Here is a 21,711-nt window from a genome sequence, read left to right as displayed (position 1 = left end):
TATTTCTCAGAACTTATTTGTTTAGTTCTTTAGACAGTTTAAGCTAAAAATGGTAAGGTCATGATGGGAGATTAGGAAAGAGTTGAGAATAGACCTGGGAGACGACTAGAGAACAATGAAAAGCTAATCTACTTCCACCACCTATTTCTGATGAAACAACAATGATGCAGCTGAATCCTTGTCTAGCTAGGATTCTTTCATTTCACCAAGGACTTCCAAGGAGTCTCTCATTAGCAGAATACTGCTAATGAAGAAATACTCAGACAAGTGTTTTGAAACATTATTTTTCTCTAAGTTTAGTAGGATGTGGGAAAAAAGCATTAAAAAAGTTTTCTATTTGTAGTAAGTGAAAAAAATGCAAAAATGAAGTCAACTGCAGAGGGGAAATAATATAATTAGATTATAATTTCAAGAAAAAAAGAAATAATAAAATACTCAATTAGATGAAGATACCAGGGATAGGAAAAATAGAAATAGGTCTTTCAATTTCATATTTTTACAGTATACTTGAATAAAGAAACAAAGGCACTTTTCAGATGTTTTTAAAGTAATTATCTGTAAAATACAGCTAATGTGTCTATCGACAAAATTGCTATTGCAAAGATTACAGCGTGGTAAAAATGATCAAATGAATATTTAGTGGAGAATGTTTCTATATACAGATTTTTAAACACAGTATAGGATGAATGGGGAAAATAATTTACTAATACTTGTTGAAATAATGTTTCAAGAATTTAAATTTCCATATACTTTGCTTTTCTAAATATGGAAACATAATGTTGATGGCATTCTCCTGAGCATAGCTTTTAACCTAATATGTAACCTTATATTGTCTCAAAGGTTCAAATATCAGAAAAGAGGGAAAAGATCATATTGATTATTTAGTGGTGAGATAATGTTTGCCAGGAAGTAAGAAATCAGTAATATTTCAGTTGGATCCAATAGAAATGGAAACAGGAACAAAGAGTGTGAGATAAATAAAAGCTACAAGACCTCAGGAAGCAGAGATTTACCATCCACTCTGAAGGAAATTTGTGGACACACTGAACTGGCTGAAATATTGTTATTAGAAATGCAATTGTGAAAAGTTGTGGAAATTACAACTATAGCCAGCAGGTGAAGTAGACGAAAATATTTCACTTATTCCATGGTACAATATTTTAACTTGGTGCATGTTTATTGAGCAATTCCCAATATTTATTTACCAATAATGCAGGTAGCTAGCATTTCCATCACCTCAAATATTTTATTTGGATCTGTTGGGTACGACAACTCTTTTCCTCTGGTTATTTTGAAAAGTACAAAAGGTTGTTGCAGAATTCTAATCTCTGTGGTAACTGACCACCTGAAAATTCATAGTACCCATTTTTAAATAAAATCATTTAATTGTTGAGCAGAATTATTTTTCTTTTAGAATAAGATGCATGTATTTCATTTACATTTGAAATTATAACATCGATTATCTAATACCAAATGATAAATCCTGAAAATATATATACAAATAATAGTATACAAATTGATCAGAATTGTGATATTTTCTGTCTAATGATTTGAAATATAAGTCATCAGTACTTTTGATTTTTAATTTGTTTCTTCACACTGTGCTATTTTCCCACTATGTATTTTTTATATGTTACATATTTTTCAAAACCCAGACATTTCATGTACATAATAATGTATAATCCTTTTAAATTGCCCTTTTCTTCATTTCTTAGAGTAAAATCATACACAAGTTTAGCTGGATTCATGATTTGATTTTTCTCTAAGTAGTTTTATTATATAGACACATATTTTTATAACATTTTTTAAAACTTAAATTGATTAATGAATTGGAAAATTGTTTTGAAAATGTCTATTGTAGTACTTTTGCTTCAGACAGAGTGTCTCACTCTGCTCTTGATCTTACATTATGTGTGTGTGTGTGTGTGTGTGTGCACGTGTGTTACACTACACTTAAATTTCATTGTTCTCAGAGTGACAGGGTGAATGTAAAATGTTGTTGGTATACTTTTACACAAATGTTATTAATTAAATCTACTGACACAGATTCTATCATTCACCCTGCCTTGACCAATAGAAGCTTGTGCCTAACATTTATTTATCATCCTTCTCCCTGATCTTCTTTCTTCCTTTCATTCAGCCTTGGTTATGGTATATTCTTTCCTAATCTATTCAGATACAAACAAATCAACCATGATCATGCCTTCCCCACCAACGCTGATATGGCTCAGCTAGACCACTACACAAAATGCATCCTTTCCTCTACTTTCCTTCCTGTTAGGTTCTTGTTTATGTCAATGAGAAAAGCTAGAAACACACATGATTATTCTTCCAACATTAGCAACATTAAAATATTTTATATATAATAGAATTCTCTGACTTTCTGAAAAAAAAAAGAAATTGTTCCCTTTTATGACTCGAACAATTACTTTTATCTATTTGTCGTGGTTTTAATGAATTCTCTTTTTTTGTAATTTTATTTTATTTTGCTTGATGTATTGCTTGTAGTTCTGTTCTGCTTTCAACCTAGTCATGGGAAATCAAATAAGACTAAATTCTTTTTCATTGGAGTAAACTTTAATGTGTTGACACAGAGCAAATTGCTTCCCTAGGTAATAATTATTAGATACAGAAGTATGTTCACATGTTTCTCTACATTCACCCTGGAGATTTCTTTTTATTTTGAATTTCATAGAATTTTATATCTCATGTTGTTAATATGAGTTTTCTATTTTCTTAAAATTTAAATTTAAAAATCTTTGCATGTATTTTCTAACATTTACTTTACAGAAGTAGATCATATGTTTTTTAAGCAGAATATATCAGAAGTAATTTTAATCTTTCCTTTCCTGTCTTACAACACACAGTTAAAAACTCAACTGAATATTTTTAGATGAGCTTCATCTATCTTTTGGATGAATATACTTGAATTTTTATTCTATTATATTTAGATTGTTCATAAAAAGAAAAACTAAGATTTTTGACAAATCATCATAAAAGTCAAGTTTGATTGCAACATTTGATGAGTACATTCTTCAAATTTATGATAAAATAATAGTTATAAAGTTTAGTAATAGGCATATTTTGCATTTTGGATAATTTGTTAATACAATGGTATAAATTATTAATAAAACAAAATGAGATGTGCTTTTTACTTCTATAATATTGAGTTATTTCTCTCCAATTTACTTTTTTTCCCATCTTTATTAACTTGAGTATTTCTTATTTACATTTCGATTGTTATTCCCCTTCCCGGTTTCAGGGCAAACATCCCCCTAACCCCTACCTCTCCCCTTCTATATGGTTGTTCCCCTTCCCATCCTCCCCCCATTACCACCCTCCCCCCAACAATCACGTTCACTTGGGGTTCAGTCTTGGCAGGACCAAGAGCTTCCCCTTCTACTGGTGCTCTTACTAGGCTATTCATTGCTACCTATGAGGTTGGAGCCCAGGGTCAGTCTATGTGTAGTCTTTGGGTAGTGGCTTAGTCCTAGAAGCTCTGGTTGGTTGGCATTGTTGTTCATATGGGGTCTCAAGCTCCTTCAAGCTCTTTCAGTCCTTTCTTTGATTCCTTCAACGGGGGTCCCGTTCTCAGTTCAGTGGTTTGCTGCTGGCATTCGCCTACATATTTGCTGTATTCTGGCTGTGTCTCTCAGGAGCAATCTACATCCAGCTCCTGTCGGTCTGCACTTCTTTGCTTCATCCATCTTATCTAATTGGGTGGCTGTAAATGTATGGGCCACATGTGGGGCAGGCTCTGAATGGGTGTTCCTTCTGCCTCTGTTCTAAGCTTTGCCTCCAATTAATTTATAATTGCATTTTGCACTTGTTAAAAAAGCAAATACAACAAATTAATTAAATGAGTTAAAAATTTAGCATTCTTTTTATATTATACATAACAAAATTAAAGACCACAACTTAATGTTTAACATTTTGATCCTCGTCATTAATTATAAACTTTAACTCTATTATTATTTATTCATAGAAACCAAGAGTTACATATAGAATTATACATAAAATATTTGAAATTATTTTAAGTGTCTATGTTCTTACCAATGTAACATAAGTTTTGGGAAATTTGTCATAGGCCAATTTTGTATCATCTGCATCTTCCATAAATTTTCTGAAAATCACTACTATACATATATGATGTAAAAATTTTAAAAATCTGGCTTCTTCCCTGCCTTTGGCCATTAAGTCCTGGATAAAAAGCACATACATAACCTTTATATTTTTAAAAATGCCTTAGGCAGCACAATAGCCTACCCTCCATGCTGTTAGAATATATTTCCCTATTCATAACACCAACTTATTACTTGCTATTTACTATGTTTTAGCTTGCTATTTACTATGTTTTAGTTCCAATTGGCCAGCCCACAGGGCTACATTTTCTTCAATGCTACCTCATACTGTATCTCTGTCTCTTCCTCCTGTATATTCTCCCACAGTGGGTCCTTATTCTCTCCTGTAGTCTCCTCTCTCTGAGCCAACAAAAACTCCATCCCTATATCCCTTCTGCTGCCAGTGTTTGTCGGCATATTTTTTTACCAATAAGAATTAATTTGGTGGTATAGTCCCAGAAGGTATGTGCAGATTCCTGGTCTTTGGGTGGGGTGCACACAGCATAACAATAGGCAGGAAAAGTCAAAACCTCAGCACGAAATTTCTATAGAAAGTAAAATTACAATATAACTTCTTCTTGTTCACAAAATAGACAAGAAAAAATGGTGAAATGGTAGAAAACCTATGTATGTTTTATAAGCCAGTTGCTTATGGGTTATAGAATTTGAGAGATGGAACTTCTTTTTTGAATATTTAGTTGTAGCGTACAGTGTCAGTGTACAGTTCCACTACTAAAAGCATTTGACAGTGAAGACTTAAGTAAGTTAAAATCTGTGTTTAATTTGGTATAAGGAGCCTGGATGTACTATTTCACAGCTGGTTTGTTGACTCGTTCACCACCAGGAATCAGAATCCAAGATAGCTGTTAGAGTTCAAGAATCATTTCTACATTTTACCTAGCTAGAAAAAACAATACAAAAAATCTTAAATTCAGGTATTTTCTCTCATCTTGTTCCAAATTTATGTGTATTTCATTAGTTGCTCTATATTTGAAAAAAATATTATTAAAACGTAACATTTGTATTGTTGTGTAGGAAATCATCTATAAACCATGGGTTTTGTTAGGAATAAATTTGAAAGATATAGTGTTGACTTAACCAGTGAGAATCTCTGTCATGAATAAGACTTAGGAAGCTGATGCATTGTTTGTTGAAACAGAACAAAGCACAGGTGGAAACAATAAAAACTGTCCTGAAAAATAAAAAGGAGGCAATAAAAGGAATAAGTGACCTGAAATGAAAATCAAAATTGCAGACTGAGGAGTTTTGTGGTCAAGAGCACTAGATGACCTTTGGAGCACAGTGTTTAATTCACATCACTTTCAGGACACTTTATAGCTTTCAGAAGCTCCAGTTTCAGGGTATGTCATTCAAGTTTCTGGCATCTCCCTACACCAGTCATGCATGGAGTATGTATACATGCAGGAAAAGCAAGTAAGTGTGCATGCCTGTGTGTGCACATGTGTGTATGTGTGTTTATATATTTTAAAATATAAATAAATAAATATTTTTAAATAATGCTAAATTTGATTTTAGTTCTGTAAATTGTTGACCAGTTTATTTTTATTTACTTATCTATGTTAAAATGAAGATGCAAAATTGCATAACATTTGATTTTAAAAGTGAGAGATGAGAATAACTTCCCTTTTAAGGCAACCGAATGCTGGCATTTGTCTAGACACTGTTCTGAAGTTCAATGCCTACTTCTACAAGTAAATGCTTTAAAAACCTAGCACTGTCACGAATATTGTTGCACCATATCACTCTAATTTAATGAATAGTTTTAGTATTTTGATGGTAAATTCATTTGCTAGAAGACTGCAATGACTTAAAAATTGAAATGATTGATACCATGATGTGTAATTTGGAAATTATTAAAGACATCACATGACGAATAAGTTTTTTATACAATGACATTTCAGTCATTAGTTGCAGCATGATAGTATAAGACAACATGATTTTGTGAAGAAAGTTTGTTGGAAACCACACTCAAATCAAATCTGAGTTTAAAAAAATTATATGCTCATATATTATATCCTGATTGGTTTCTCCTCTTTACCTCCCCCAGTTTCTTACTCTCTTCCTGATCTTTCCCACGTTCACACACCCTACTCCTCCTCAGACAGGAGTAGGCATCCCAGGGAAATCAACTAAACAGGGCATAATAAGCTACAATAACATCAGGCACATAGCATCATATAAAGGTTAGACAGGGAGACCAGTAGAATGGATAGAGTTCCATAAGTAGCCAAGTGATCCAGGGTAAACCCTGTTCCCAATGTCAGGACTCTCAAAAGGACACCTCGCTACTCCAGATTACAGATATGCAGAGAACCTAGGTCAGAGTCACACAGGCTCCCTTATCTCTGAAAACCTTGGTCCCAAATAGTTGATGCTGTGGGCCATTAACCATCTAATTCTTCTGATTTTTTTCTCCTCTTCCTCTGTTGAACTCCCCAAGCTCTTCCTGATGTTTGACTGTTGGTCTCCGCATCTGCTCCCAAGAGTTGCTAGATGATGATTCTCTGGTCTCTTTAATGATGAGTATGCTAGATTATTTGACATCCTGGCTAGAGTAATAAGACCAGCCAGGTACACAATAGGAAGGGAGAAGTGAAGTATCATTATTTGTGGATCACATGATAATATACATAAGTAATCCTAAAATTCTAGCAGGGAATCTTACCCCTGATAAACACATTCACCTAATTGGCTGGGTAAAATATTAACTTAAAAAAAAAAAGAAAGAAAGAAAAAGGAAAACTTCAGTAGCTGCCTGAGAAAGAAATCACGGAACATACACCCTTCACAGTAGACACAAATAACATAAAAATCTTGGAGTAACTCCAGCCAAGCAAGTATAATATTTATATGATAAGAATTTCAAGTCTTTGAAGAAGGAATCTGAAGAAGATTCCAAGAGATGAAAAAGATATCTCATGTTCATGGACCAGTAGAATTAATATAGTAAAACTGGCCATCTGAGCAAAATCAGTCTATAGATTCAATACAAAAGGCCAGTACACGTCTTTACAGACTTTGAAAGGACCATACTTAAAACTATTTGGAGAAACAAAACTCACGATACCTAAAACAATCCCATACAATTAAAAAACTTCTTAAAGGTAGCAGCATTCCCTATTTCAAGCTGTACTATAGAGCTGCAGTAATACAAAGAAATCTAGAGCACTAGCACAAAAAATAGACACATTACTTAATGGAAACAAATCAAAGATCCAGATGTAAACCTGCAGACCTATGGATCCCTGATATTTGATAAAGAAGCTATTAATAGGCAGAAGAAAAAAGAAAACATCTTTAAAAAATGGTTCTGGTGTAACTTGATGTTGGTCTGTAGAAAATGCAAATAAATTTATATTTTTCACCCTGCACAAAATTAAGCCCAAGTGGATCAAAAACCACAACATAAAGCTGGATATACTAAATCTGATAGAAGAGAAATTGGAGAATAGCCTTGAACACATTAGTAAAGCTAACACCTATCTGAACAGAATACCAAAGGCTTGGAACTAAATCAACAATTAATAAATGAACCCTCATGAAACTGAAATGCTTTTATACTGCAAAGGAACCAATCAATAAAACAAACAGCAGTCCACAGAATGGGAAGAGAGTTTCATCACAAATGACAGAGAGTTAATGCCAAACTATATAAAGAAGTCAGGAAACTAAAGATCAAAAAATATTCAAATTAAAAGCGGTATACATCTCAATGTGGAATTCTCAACAGAGTAATCTCAAGTAGCTTAGAAAAACTTAGAGAAGTGTTGAATATCTTTAAAAATCAATAAAATACAAATCAAAATATCTTTAAGCATCTTCCCTACACCGGGCAGCAGTGACAGGTAATGCTGGCTAGGGCATAAAGCATGGGAGAACATTTCTTCACTGCTGACCATTGATTCTGCACTTCTTTCCTTTCCTCTTTTTTTATTATTAAAATTGTATTGCAAATAACCTTCAAGCAGAAAATATCAGGCAGTGAGGTTCGCCAAAGCTGGAATCGATAAATCACAACAATCTCTGTGCAGATAGAAGAGGTCTTCTGAAGTGACAGAGCCTCACAGTGAAAGTCCACATTTTTCATCGGTTATATTTTTATTCAGTTTCATTGTTTTTATTGGACATTTTATTTATTTACATTCCAAATGTTATCTCCTTTCCCAGTTTCCCCTACACAACCTCCCTATCACACCCCCCACTTTTCCTTGCTTCTATGAGGGTGCTTCCCCACCCACTGACAAACTCCTGCCTCCCTTCCCTGACATTTCCCTACACGAGGGTATCAAACCTTCACAGGACCGAGGGCCTTTCCTTCCATTGCTGTCCAACAAGGTCACCAGATGGAATCACGGGTCCCTCCGCATGTACTCTTTGGTTGGTGGATTAGTACCTGGGAGCTCTGGGAAGTCTCGTTGGTTGATACTGTTTTGCTTCCTATGGGGTTGTAAATCCCTTCAGCGCCTTCAGTCCTTTCTCTAATTCCTCCATTGGGGACCCTGTGCTCTGTCCAATTGTTGGTTGCGAGCATACACCTTTGTATTTGTCAGACTCTGACAGAGACTCTCAGAAGACAGTTATATCAGGCTCCTGTCAGTGCATACTTCTTGGCATTCACAATATTGTCTGGGATTTTAATCTGTATATCTGATGGATTCAAGGGTGGGTCAGTCTCTGGATGGTCTTTCCTGCACCACACTGTCTCCATATTTTTTCCAGTATTTTTTCCTCCTTCTTAGAAGGACGGAGGCAGCCACACTTTATTCTTCCTTTTCTTGAGCTTAATGTGGTCTGTGAATTGTATCTTGGGTACTCCGAGCATTTGAGCTAATATATATTAATCAGTGAGTACATGCCATGTGTTTTCATTTGTGTCTGGGTTACATCACTCAGGATGATGTTTTCTAGTTCCATCCATTTGCCTACAAATTTCATGAAGTCATTGTTTTAAATAGCTGAGTAGTACTCCATTGTGTAAATGTACCACATTTTCAGTATCCATTCCTCTATTAAAGGACCTCTGCTCAATTGTTGATTCTTGATCCTAGAGCATAAGCCATTGGTATTTTGTTCAGGAAATGGTCACAACAAGTACCTTTGAATTTGGAGCATAGATATTCAGGATTGAGAGTTCATCCTGGTGGATTTTTTTCCTTTGACGAATATGAAGTGTTCTTTTTATCTTTTTTTGATAACTTTTGGTTGAAAGTTGATTTTATTGGATATTAGAATGGCTACTCCAGGTTGTTTCTTGAGACCATTTGCTTGGAGAATTTTTTTTCCAGCCTTTTTCTCTGAGGTAATGTCTGAGTTATGGTTCTTGTTCTTGTATACTGCAAATGCTGGGTCCTGTTTTGTTTTTGTTTTTTGTTTTTATCCAGTCTGTAGTCATTGCCTTTTTATTGGGGAATTGAGTTTATTGATGTTGAGAGATATTAAGAAAAAGTAATTGTTGCTTCTTGTTATTTTTGTCATTAGATGTGAAATTATGCTTGTGTGGCTATCTTTTTTGGGTTTGTTGAAAGATTTCTTTCTTTTTCTAGGATGTAGTTTCTGTATGTTGGACTTTTTTCTATTATACTTCGTAGAGATCCATTTCTGGAAAGATGTTTTGTAATTTTTTTGTCTCTATCAAGGTTAATTGAGCATAAATCTGTGCTTGGGCTGTCACTTCTCTTGGTTTGTGTATGACATCCATGCAGCATCTTCTGACTTGTAGAGTTTCTCTTGAGAACTCTGGTATAATTCTTGTAGGTATGCTTTTATATGTTACTGGACCTTTTGTCCCTCACTGGCTTTAATATTCTTTCTTTGTTTTGTGGGCTTGGTATTTTGATTATTATGTGACAGGGGGAATTTCTTTTCTTATTTGGTCTATTTGGAGTTGTGTAGGCTTCTTGTATGTTCGTGGGCATCACTTTCTTTAGGTTAGGAATGTTGTCTTCTATAATTTTCTTGAAGTTATTTACTGGCCTTTTATGTTGGGAATCTTTGCTCTCTTTTATACCCATTATCCTTAGGTCTGGGCATCTCATTGTGTCCTGGATTTCCTGGATGTTTTAGACTCAGAGATTTTTGCCCTTTGCATTTTCTTTGACTATTGTGTTAATTTTTTCTTTGGTATGTTCTACACCTTAGGTTTTCTCTTCTATTTCTTGTATTCTGTTGATGATGCTTGCATCTATGACTCCTGATTTTTTTCCTAGGGTTTTTGTCTCTAGGGTTGTCTCCCTTAGTCATCTCTTTAGTGTTTCTTTCTCCCTTTTTAGATCCTGGATGATTTTGTTCAATTCCTTCACCTATCTATTTGTGTTCTACAATAAATCTTCAAGGAATTTTTGTGTTTCCTCTTGAAGGGCTTGTTGTCCTGTATTTCTTTAAGGGAGTTATTTATGTCCTTCTTCAAGTCCTCTATCATCATCTTGATATGTGATTTCAAATCCAATTCTTGCCTTTCTGGTGTGTTGCGGCATCCAGGTCTTGCTGTGGTGGTAGAACAGGGCTCTGAGTATGCCAAGTAGACTCTATGTCTGTTACTTATGTTCTTTTGCTTTCCTCTTGCCATCTGGTTATCTCTGGTGTTAGTTGGTCTTGCTGTCTCTGACTGGAGCTTCTCCCTCCTGTTAGCCTATGAGCCTGTGATCTTAGGTGTGTCAGCTAGTGTTAGGATACCAGTTCTCTCTGGAAGGGATTGTGGAGAGCTGTGTCACAGGGTTACTTCTGAGGTGTTTATGGAAACCTGAAGTATCCTGTCCACATGTGCTCCATAGTTCCTGTGCCCTGTGGTCTACTGGCAGGTCCCTCATTGGCCAATTATTGGAGCAAATGTATTGCTCTCACCTGTGAACTTAGGAGTGACAGCACTCCTGGGAGACAACTCTCTTTGGGCAGGATTTGGCTATATAGAGCTGTGCCATAAGGTTAACTCTGGGGTTCAGATAGAGTCTGGACGTGATGTTTCACTTCTTGTGCAGCTACTCTGAAAATCAATATGGAAGGTTCTCAGAAAAATGTGAATCAATCTACCTCAACAACCAGCTATATCCTTCCTGGGCATATACCCAAAGTATGCTCTATTCTAACACAACTATACTTAATAAATTATGTTCATAGCAGCTTTTATTTCATAAGAGCCAAAAAGTAGAAGTAAGTTCAACTAAAACATCTTTCATAAAGAAAATATGGTCCATTTATACAGTGGGACATTACTACATTATTAAAAAGAAATTACATCAAGAATTTTTCAGGCAAATGGATGGAACAAAAAACCCCTACCAAATAAGATAACGTAGACCCAGAAATTCAAATATGATATGCATTCAGTTATAAGTGGTCATTAGTAAAGTAAAAGATAATCATATTACAATCATTCATATATCTATATATACATATATATAGAGAGAGAGAGAGGGAGAGAGAGAGTAAGAGAGAGAGTAAGAGAGAGAGAGTAAGAGAGAGAGAGTAAGAGAGGGAGTGAGAGAGAGAGAGTAAGAGAGAGAGAGTAAGTGAGGGAGTGAGAGAGAGAGAGAGAGAGAGAGAGAGAGAGACTAGAAAGACTGATTCTTCCTTATTTTCTTTGGCTGTGAAACTACATCCTCAGAAAATTGGATATTAATTGCATGCAAAATAACAGCTACACATTGTAGAATATTTATGCCTTATTTCCCCAAATTCTTTGGAATCAGATAGAATGCTGTCCTAAGGCAAAATATATGATTCAGTGAATGAAAACTCACTTGTGACATTTTGGAAAAACAAAATTTTAAATGGGAAAAGAAATATAAGAATGATTTATGCATAAGTGCATAATAAAAGTACACCGAATTTTGAATTCTTAAGTAATTACAGTGATTGACTAATGTGATGAGCTACAAGTAAATATAGTGACAATCTTAATTTAATTAAATGCAGTATTGTTTGAATAGCTTTGGCTAAAACAGAGTAAAAATACACTGCAGTCACTTGTTACCTTTAATTCATTTATCTAGCGTTAAGGCTACCTTCATGGTAATTGAACCCCATATCACTTAAGGGAATAGTCTCGCCTTTAAAATATTGTTCATCTATAATTTGGTACAGCATTGATATGGGATATCTTTCAATATCTTAGGAGCTATGCAATCATGTATGAATTTTCCTAAACATATTTTGCTGAAGGAAATTAGAATGTCTTAGAGTCAATGTTGTATTACCAAATATATGAGCATGTTTTGAATATGAAGAGTTGTCTTATTATTTCCTTTAATACATAATACATCAATTAGTATGACAATAATCACTGCCTTCAAAGTGACCCATAAATACACTTAACTCTGATGGTAACAAAGATTCTCACTTGCAGTGTTGATTGCTACTTGTCTCTTGACATTCTGATTTATTTAGCAGTCTTCATCTGTGCATGTAATACTCCACCAGAGAAAATTCCTCCTTATTTGTCAGAATTAATATAACTCTATCTTGCTGTAAGTCACTTAGGTGTCTTGACCCAGAATCACTGGTAACAAACTGTCTATTAATGTACAATATCTAATTAGTCAGCAGCTCCTATATTTTTCTCATGTGTTCCCTACATCATGCCTATCATCTTTTTGAATATTCAGAACATATTAGTTAATTATTTATGTTGAGCTTTGGAATTAAATTTACTTTACAAATCCAGGAAGATAATTCAAGAATTAATTATAACTTATGTAAATGTAGTGAAAGTGGGATAAAGTAGTGCCAAAAGGCACTTTATACATGATTAAAAATCATGACGTTTTCTAACATGAGTGGTTTCTGCCTTGGTTCTGCCTAGTGAATCATATAGTACTTCATCTTCTTGGAACTATGACACAAGTAAAAGTTTTCCCCACACAATCAAGGAAAGGAAACACTAAAACCACTTTGTGGTGAAGTATTTAGAACTGTGCATTAATAGTATATATACAAACAAATTATGATCATATCCATATTCAGTATGAATGTAGCATAAATAATATTTAACCAAGAAGTGGAGTGCTAAAAGTATTCCATATTAATTTACTTATAGTAGTCTACAAATATGGAGGGCAGAAAAAAAGCTGTAACTGAGGGCTACATGTTCAGAGAGTGTAAGTTTAAAGGATAGAATGATGCCTATTAAGATGGAAAGATCTCCCATGCTCATGGATTGGCAGGATTAATTTAGTAAAAATGGCCATTTTACCAAAAGCAATCTACAGATTCAATGCAATCCCCATCAAAATACCAATCCAATTCTTCAAAGAGTTAGACAGAACAATTTGCAAATTCATCTGGAATAACAAAAAACCCAGGATAGCTAAAGCTATCCTCAACAATAAAAGGACTTCAGGGGGAATCACTATCCCTGAACTCAAGCAGTATTACAGAGCAATAGTGATAAAAACTGCATGGTATTGGTACAGAGACAGACAGATAGACCAATGGAATAGAATTGAAGACCCAGAAATGAACGCACACACCTATGGTCACTTGATTTTTGACAAAGGAGCCAAAACCATCCAATGGAAAAAAGATAGCATTTTCAGCAAATGGTGCTGGTTCAACTGGAGGTCAACATGTAGAAGAATGCAGATCGATCCATGCTTATCACCCTGTACAAAGCTTAAGTCCAAGTGGATCAAGGACCTCCACATCAAACAAGACACACTCAAACTAATAGAAGAAAAACTAGGGAAGCATCTGGAACACATGGGCACTGGAAAAAATTTCCTGAACAAAACACCAATGGCTTATGCTCTAAGATCAAGAATCGACAAATGGGATCTCATAAAACTGCAAAGCTTTTGTAAGGCAAAGGACACTGTGGTTAGGACAAAATGGCAACCAACAGATTGGGAAAAGATCTTTACCAATCCTACAACAGATAGAGGCCTTATATCCAAAATATACAAAGAACTCAAGAAGTTAGACCGCAGGGAAACAAATAACCCTATTAAAAATGGGGTTCAGAGCTAAACAAAGAATTCACAGCTGAGGAATGCCGAATGGCTGAGAAACACCTAAAGAAATGTTCAACATCTTTAGTCATAAGGGAAATGCAAATCAAAACAACCCTGAGATTTCACCTCACACCAGGGAGAATGGCTAAGATCAAAAACTCAGGTGACAACAGATGCTGGCGAGGATGTGGAGAAAGAGGAACACTCCTCCATTGTTGGTGGGATTGCAGACTGGTAAAACCATTCTGGAAATCAGTCTGGAGGTTCCTCAGAAAATTGGACATTGAACTGCCTGAGGATCCAGCTATACCTCTCTTGGGCATATACCCAAAAGATGCCTCAACATATAAAAGAGACACGTGCTCCACTATGTTCATCGCAGCCTTATTTATAATAGCCAGAAAATGGAAAGAACCCAGATGCCCTTCAACAGAGGAATGGATACAGAAAATGTGGTACATCTACACAATGAAATATTACTCAGCTATCAAAAACAACGAGTTTATGAAATTCGTAGGCAAATGGTTGGAACTGGAAAATATCATCCTGAGTGAGCTAACCCAATCACAGAAAGACATACATGGTATGCACTCATTGATAAGTGGCTATTAGCCCAAATGCTTGAATTACCCTAGATCCCTAGAACAAACGAAACTACAAGACGGATGATCAAAATGTGAATGCTTCACTCCTTCTTTAAATGAGGAAAAAGAATTCCCTTGGCTGGGAAGGGAGAGGCAAAGATTAAAACAGAGACTGAAGGAACACCCATTCAGAGCCTGCCCCACAGGTGGCCCATACATATACAGCCACCCAATTGGACAAGATGGATGAAGCAAAGAAGTGCAGACAGACAGGAGCCGGATGTAGATCGCTCCTGAGAGACACAGCCAGAATACAGCAAATACAGAGGCGAATGCCAGCAGCAAACCACTGAACTGAGAATAGGTCCCCCGTTGAAGGAATCAGAGAAAGAACTGGAAGAGCTTGAAGGGGCTCGAGACCCCAAAAGTACAACAATGTCAAGCAACCAGAGCTTCCAGGGACTAAGCCACTACCTAAAGACTATACATGGACTGACCCTGGACTCTGACCCCATAGGTAGCAATGAATATCCTAGTAAGAGCACCAGTGGAAGGGGAAGCCCTGGGTCCTGCTAAAACTGAACCCCCAGTGAACTAGACTATGGGGGGAGGGCGGCAATGGGGGGAGGGATGGGAGGGGGACACCCATAAGGAAGGGGAGGGGGGAGGGGGATGTTTGCCCGGAAACCGGGAAAGGGAATAACACTTGAAATGTATATAAGAAATACTCAAGTTAATAAAAAAAAAAAAATCCAAATGAAGAAGAAGAAAATCAAGATCAAGAAAGAGTTTAAGGGTAGGTGGTTCTAGAAGAAATGCACATTTTGTCCATAGTGAAGATTAGTACAATTGTCTATATTTTTCTTTTGGATCCTTCAGCTTTCTGAAATTAAATACATTGAACATAGAAATGTGTCTAGGAGAGGATTAATATTAAAACAATCTGTTCTTTCTATAAATGCCAAGAATTACAGTGCTGAAAAGAACTCTTCAATACAGGGTAGAATTTTAGAAGTTCAGATAATTTGAGTGTAGTGCTATCGTTCAATCTATTTCACTATCTTAGTTATGTTCTCATATCGGAATCTTAATTAAGTAAAATATATTAAAATGTTAGCTAGATTATCAAAATCAAGACTCCTATCTTGATTTGAGTAAAACCTTTTACTTTTTTCTAAAAATATATCAAGAGAAGAAAAGGTTTATATTTGGGACTTGTAGCAGTTTTAGAAATAGTCCAGAGTTATTTATTACTAAATAAACCTAAACTCTAAAACAATGTAATTTATAAAATGAAAGTTTTCTAATAAGAAGAGCAGTGGTAAGAGTAATATTGCACAATCATCAGGTCATAGGAATGTGAACACCATGTCTAACAAGAGACAGACACGCAGTAGCTGCACTTTATACTTTCTACTCGATTAATCTGCTACTCTCCAGCATATAAATCTCCAGACCTAAAGCTGTTTCTGAAATTCTCTTTATTAGGATTAGATTTCATGGCAACATATCCATAAAATTTAACTTTAAATTAAAATTATATGGGAGAATGTGACCAGAATGGAATCATTTTAACCCAAACCTATATATATGCTAGGAACAATGCCTTTCTAAAATAAAAAGTACTTTCAAATTTAAAGTGACAAAATTTATAATGTATAATCTATGCATGTCACAATTTATATCAAGAACATATCAATGTAACCTTCAGGATATTGTCCTCATTTTAAGTTATGGGAATGATGTTAGGTCAACAATTGTTTAGTAAGGAGCAAATACTTTGAAAAATTATACATATTTGTTTGTTTATTTATTTATTTATTTATTTATTTATTTATGTACTTATATATTGGATTACAGATGTCAAGGACACATATTTAGCTGCTAAGCTAACTTAGAAATTTACTTCAAAAGCTCTAATTACCCAAGATAAAATCCGCAGACCACATGAAGCTCAAGCACAGGGATGACCAAAGTGCGGATGCTTCAGTCTTACTTAAAAGGGGGAACAAAAATATTCATAGGGGGGATATGGAGAGAAAGGTCAGAGCACAGACTGAAGGAATTGCCATTCAGAGACTGCCCCCCCGCTCCGGGTATTCAGCCCATATATATACAGCCACCAAAACTAGTTGACATTGATGAAGCCAAGAAGTGCATGCTAACAGGAACCAGATATCGCTGTCTCCTCAGAGCTTCAGCCAGAGCATGTCAAGTACAGAGGCAAATGCTTGCAGCAAACCATTGAATTGAGAACGGGATTCCCGTTGGAAGAATTAGAGAATGGATTGAAGGAGCTGAAGGGGCTTGTAACCCCAAAAGAACAGCAAAACCAACCAACCAGAGCTCCCAGGGACTAAATCACCATCCAAAGAGTACTCATGGACAGTCTCATGTCTCCAGTTGCTTATGTAGCAGAGGATGGCCTTGTTGGGAACCAATGGGAGGAAAATTCCTTGGTTCTGGCAAGGCTGGACACACCAGTGTAGGAGAATGTCTGGGATGCGGGGAGTGGGAAGGCGGCTGGTTGGGAGGAGGGGGAACACCCTTATACAAGAAGGTGAGGGGGATGGGATAGGGGGCTTATGGCCGGGAAACTGGAAAAATGAAAAACATTGAAATGTAAATAGAAATATTCAATTTAAAAAAAAGAAATTTACTTCTAACATTTTATTGCATATATTCTCTTTCACCCATAAATGATACTTATATTTTTTCTCCTCTTTAATAAAAAACTTGCCACTCTTCTTAACACTCAATAAATATCTTCCCATATCATCAATGGACAGTATGACCATAATTTCTTCCAGTCATGTCTTACTTAAGGATATTATAGCATTAGGATTTTTGTTGTCTCTATTATTATGAGGCAGACTCAGGAGGAAACAGATGGTACGCTCAAAAATGGGGTAATTAATGAGAGTTTATAAAAGCAGCTAATTATAAAGCTGCAGGTAAAATTAAGGAACCAATCAGAGAGAGGTAGAGCTCCCTATAGCTCTGAACCTGAATAAGGAGGGGACACAGTGTTCCCAGAAATAAAGAAGGAATACTCTCTCAGGCTGTAGTAGTTTTTGCAAGTGTTGAAGGAATCTACCTGGGAAATGGTACCCAGGACACCACGGTTTCTGCTCCTGTGCCTTCTGCCAGCTAAAAGAACTGTATCCTCAGGGCAGCAGAGCTGGCTCACCTAGCTTAGAGAGGTAATCATCCAAGAGGAAGTTTTAAAAGCAGAGGGAAGTAGAGTAAATCAACAGTGTCTCACGCTTGGAAATTATGAAAAAATAATTAATTTTTCTTGTGTGCTTATAATAATTTCTAGGACCATTGTGTTCCATTTGAAGTTATTTTTAAGGAATTGCCTAAAAATCTTAATTATTGTGCCTTACCAGATCTGTGCATAATACATTTTATCATGATTAAGGAGTGTTATTGGTCCTTGGGTTTAAATTTACTTCAATTCTGACTTGTTTATCTTTTTTAAGAATATGTTAATTTCATGAGTTTCATTTCTTCTTTTTAAGAAGGAGACTGATATCTAATATCAAATAATGGATTTCCAAGAGTAATAAGCTAAATGTATTATAAATGTTCCATAAATCTTCTGAATTAGAATCTCTCTGAGGCAAAATCCAAAATGAACTTTGCATGCAGGAATTAGCTTGAGGTATAAGAGTACCCTTCTGAATTTGAAACAGTCATGAGGAACCAGTGTTGGATTATACCAGAGCACAATGAATGTTTTCATTAAGACATTTCAAAACTGCCAGACTTTTCCCAATATCATGTCCTATGACCATATTCATCTTGCAATCCAAGTTGGTCCATAGATTCAGTGCTTGATCCCAGCTTGTTGAGTGCACACAGGTTTCTGTGAAACCTTCCTGTGAAATGTGCCCTGGACAGACTGTTATTAAAGTGGTTGAAAAAAGAATTGGCATTGTGACAATTTGAAAGAAATCCTAAGACACACACATTTAAATTTGTTGCACAGGTTGGGTGTATCATACACACACACACACACACACACACACACACACGCGCGCGCGCGCGCACGCACGCACACACACACGCACACACTCTCACACAGACACACGCACACACACAAACGTGTGTGTGCGTGCGTGTGTGGGATATGATAGATAACAATTCATCATAAAAATAATAGTGAAATAAATACATTTATCATTCTATGATGAATATGTGACTTAACATTTTTATTCTTCGCTCCCAACTGCCAACGACATAAAACTTCATTATACATACTTGAGCGAAGTGAAATACAATTATGAGAACTCAATCAATATTATTTTGATTGATTGAACACATAATTGATTGAAAAACTCCTTCCCATTCCTCAGAGCTTATTTGCATTCAGACATTTCTATCTTGTAACTTTCAACTTGTAGTCATTTTCCAATGTTGTCTCACCAGTACTAATTTCATGCTTTGGTAATGGTCATTAGAGAAAATGTCACTGTTGTGTTTGGACAGTATTGGTATGAGGTGTTCAATGAAGGTCTGATCGAATTCTGCACTAAACCCATCTGGTCCTGGGCTTTTTGTTTGGGAGAATTTTAATAACTGCTTCTATTTCTTTAGGAGTTATGGGAGAGTTTAGATGGCTTATCTGATTCTCATTTAACTTCAGTATCTGGTATCTGTCTAGAAAAATGACAATTTCATCCATTTTTTCCAGTTTTGTTGAATATATGCTTTTGGACTGAGATATGCTTTTTTTAAATTTCCTCAGATTCTGTTGTTATGTCTCCCTCTTCTTTCTGATTTTGTTAATTTGGATGCTCTCTTTGTGCCCGCTGGTTAGTCTGGCTAAGGGGTTATTTATCTTGTTGATTTTCTCAAAGAACCAGCTCCTGATTTGGTTGATTCTTTGTACAGTTCTTTTTCTTTCAACTTGTTTGATTTCAGCCCTGAGTTTGACTGTTTACTGCCATCTTTTCTTCTTGGGCGTATTTACTTTATTCCATTGTAGCGCTTTTAGGTGTGCTGTGAAGCTGCTAGTGTATGCTCTCGCCTGTTACTTTCTGGAGGCACTCAGAGCTATGAGTTTTCCTCTTAGCACTGCTTTCAATTTGTCCCATAAGTTTGGGTATGCTGTGCCTTCATTTTCATTAAATTCTAAGAAGTCTTTAATTTCTTTCTTTATTTCTTCCTTGATCTAGAGTGTTGGTCAACTTCCACGTGTATGTGGGCTTTCTGTCATTATTACTGTTATTGAAAACCAGCCTTAGTCCGTGGTGATCTGAGAGAATGCATGGGATTATTTTAATCTTCTTATATCTGTTGAGGTCTCTTTTGTGACTGATTATGTGATCATGAGGTGCTAAGGAGAAGGCAAATTCTTTTAGGATGAAATGTTCTATAGATATCTGTTAAATCCATTTTGTTCATAACTTCTGTTAGTTTCACTGTGTCCTTGTTTATTTTCATTTTCCATGATCTGTCCATTTCTTAGAGTGGGGTGCTAAAGTCTCCCTCTGTTATTGTATGGGGTACAATGTATACTTTCATCTTTAGTTAGGTTTCTTTTATGAGTGTAGGTGTCCTTGAATTTGGAGCATAGATATTTAGGAGTGAGAGTTCATCTTGGTGGTTTTTTCTTTTGATAAATATGAACCATTCTTCCTTATCACTTTTGATCACTTTCAGGTGAAAGTAGATTTCATTCTACATTAGAATGGTTATTCCAGCTTGTTTCTTGGGACCATTTACATGGAAAATTATTTTCCAGCCCTTTACTCTGAGGTAGTGCCTGCCATTGCCACTGAGGTATGTTTCCTGTATGCAACAAAATGCTGGGTCCTCTTTATGTATCACTTTGTTAGTGTATGCCTTTTTATTGGGAACTGAGTTCATTGATTTTAAGAGATATTAAGGAATAGTGATTGTTGTTTCCTATTATTTTTGTTATTAGAGGTGGAATTACGTTTTTGTGACTCTCTTCTTTTGGGTTTGTTGCAAGAAGATTAATTTCTTGCTTTTTCTAAGGTGTAGTTTCCCTCCCTGTGTTGGAGTTTCCCATCTATTATTCTTTGTACGGCTGGACTTGGGTCAAGATATTGTATAAATTTGCTTTTGTCATGGAATATTTTGGTTTTTCTGCATACAGTAGCCTTGGCTGGTGCTTGTGTTCTCTTAGAATCTATATCACATCTGCCCAAGATCTTCTGGCTTTCATAGTCTCTGGTGAGAAATCTAGTATAATTCTGATAGGTCTGCCTTTATATATTACTTGACATTTTTCCCTTACTGCTTTTAATTTTTTTGTTTATTTTGGGCATTTGGTGTTTTCACTATCATGTGACTAGAGGAATTTCTTTTCTGATCCAATCTTCTTAGAGTTCTGTAGGCTTCTTATATGTTTATGGACATCTCTTTCTTTAGGTTAGGGAATTTTTCTTCTATAACTTTGTTGAAGATATTTACTGGCCATTTAAGATTGAATCTTTGTTCTCTTTTATACCATTATCCTCATGTTTAATCTTCTCATTGTGTCCTGGATTTCCTGGATGTTCTGGGTCAGGAGCCTTTTGCATTTTGTGTTTTGGTTGGTTGTTGTCTCGATGTTTTCCATGATATATTCTGTGACTGGGACTCTCTCTTTATGTCTTGTACTCACTCTATCAGTGATGCTTGCATCTATGACTCTTGTTTTTCTTTTTTAGGTTTTCTATCTCCAGGGCTGTCTCCCTTTATGATTTCTTCATTTTTTTTCCAGTTTTAGATCCTGGATGGTTTTGCTCAATTCCTTCACCTGATTGCTTTGTTTTCCTGCAATTCTTTAAGGGATTTTTGTGTTTTTTCTTACAGGATTTTTGTGTTTCCTCTTTAAGGCCTTCTATTTCTTTACCTGCATTGTCCAGTATTTCTTGAGGGAGTGATTTATGTCCTTCTTAAAGTCCTCTATCATCATCATGAGTTGTGATGTTTAAGTCCAAACCTTGCTTTTCCAGTTTGTTGAACTATCCAGTATTTGCTTTGGTTTGATAACTTGGTTCTGGTGATGCCAAGTAGTCTTGG

Source organism: Rattus norvegicus, chromosome 7 (genome assembly GCF_021556685.1).
Source record: "Rattus norvegicus strain SHRSP/BbbUtx chromosome 7, alternate assembly SHRSP_T2T, whole genome shotgun sequence".
Taxonomy (NCBI): domain Eukaryota; kingdom Metazoa; phylum Chordata; class Mammalia; order Rodentia; family Muridae; genus Rattus; species Rattus norvegicus.
Note: the sequence above shows the minus strand (reverse complement) of the source record.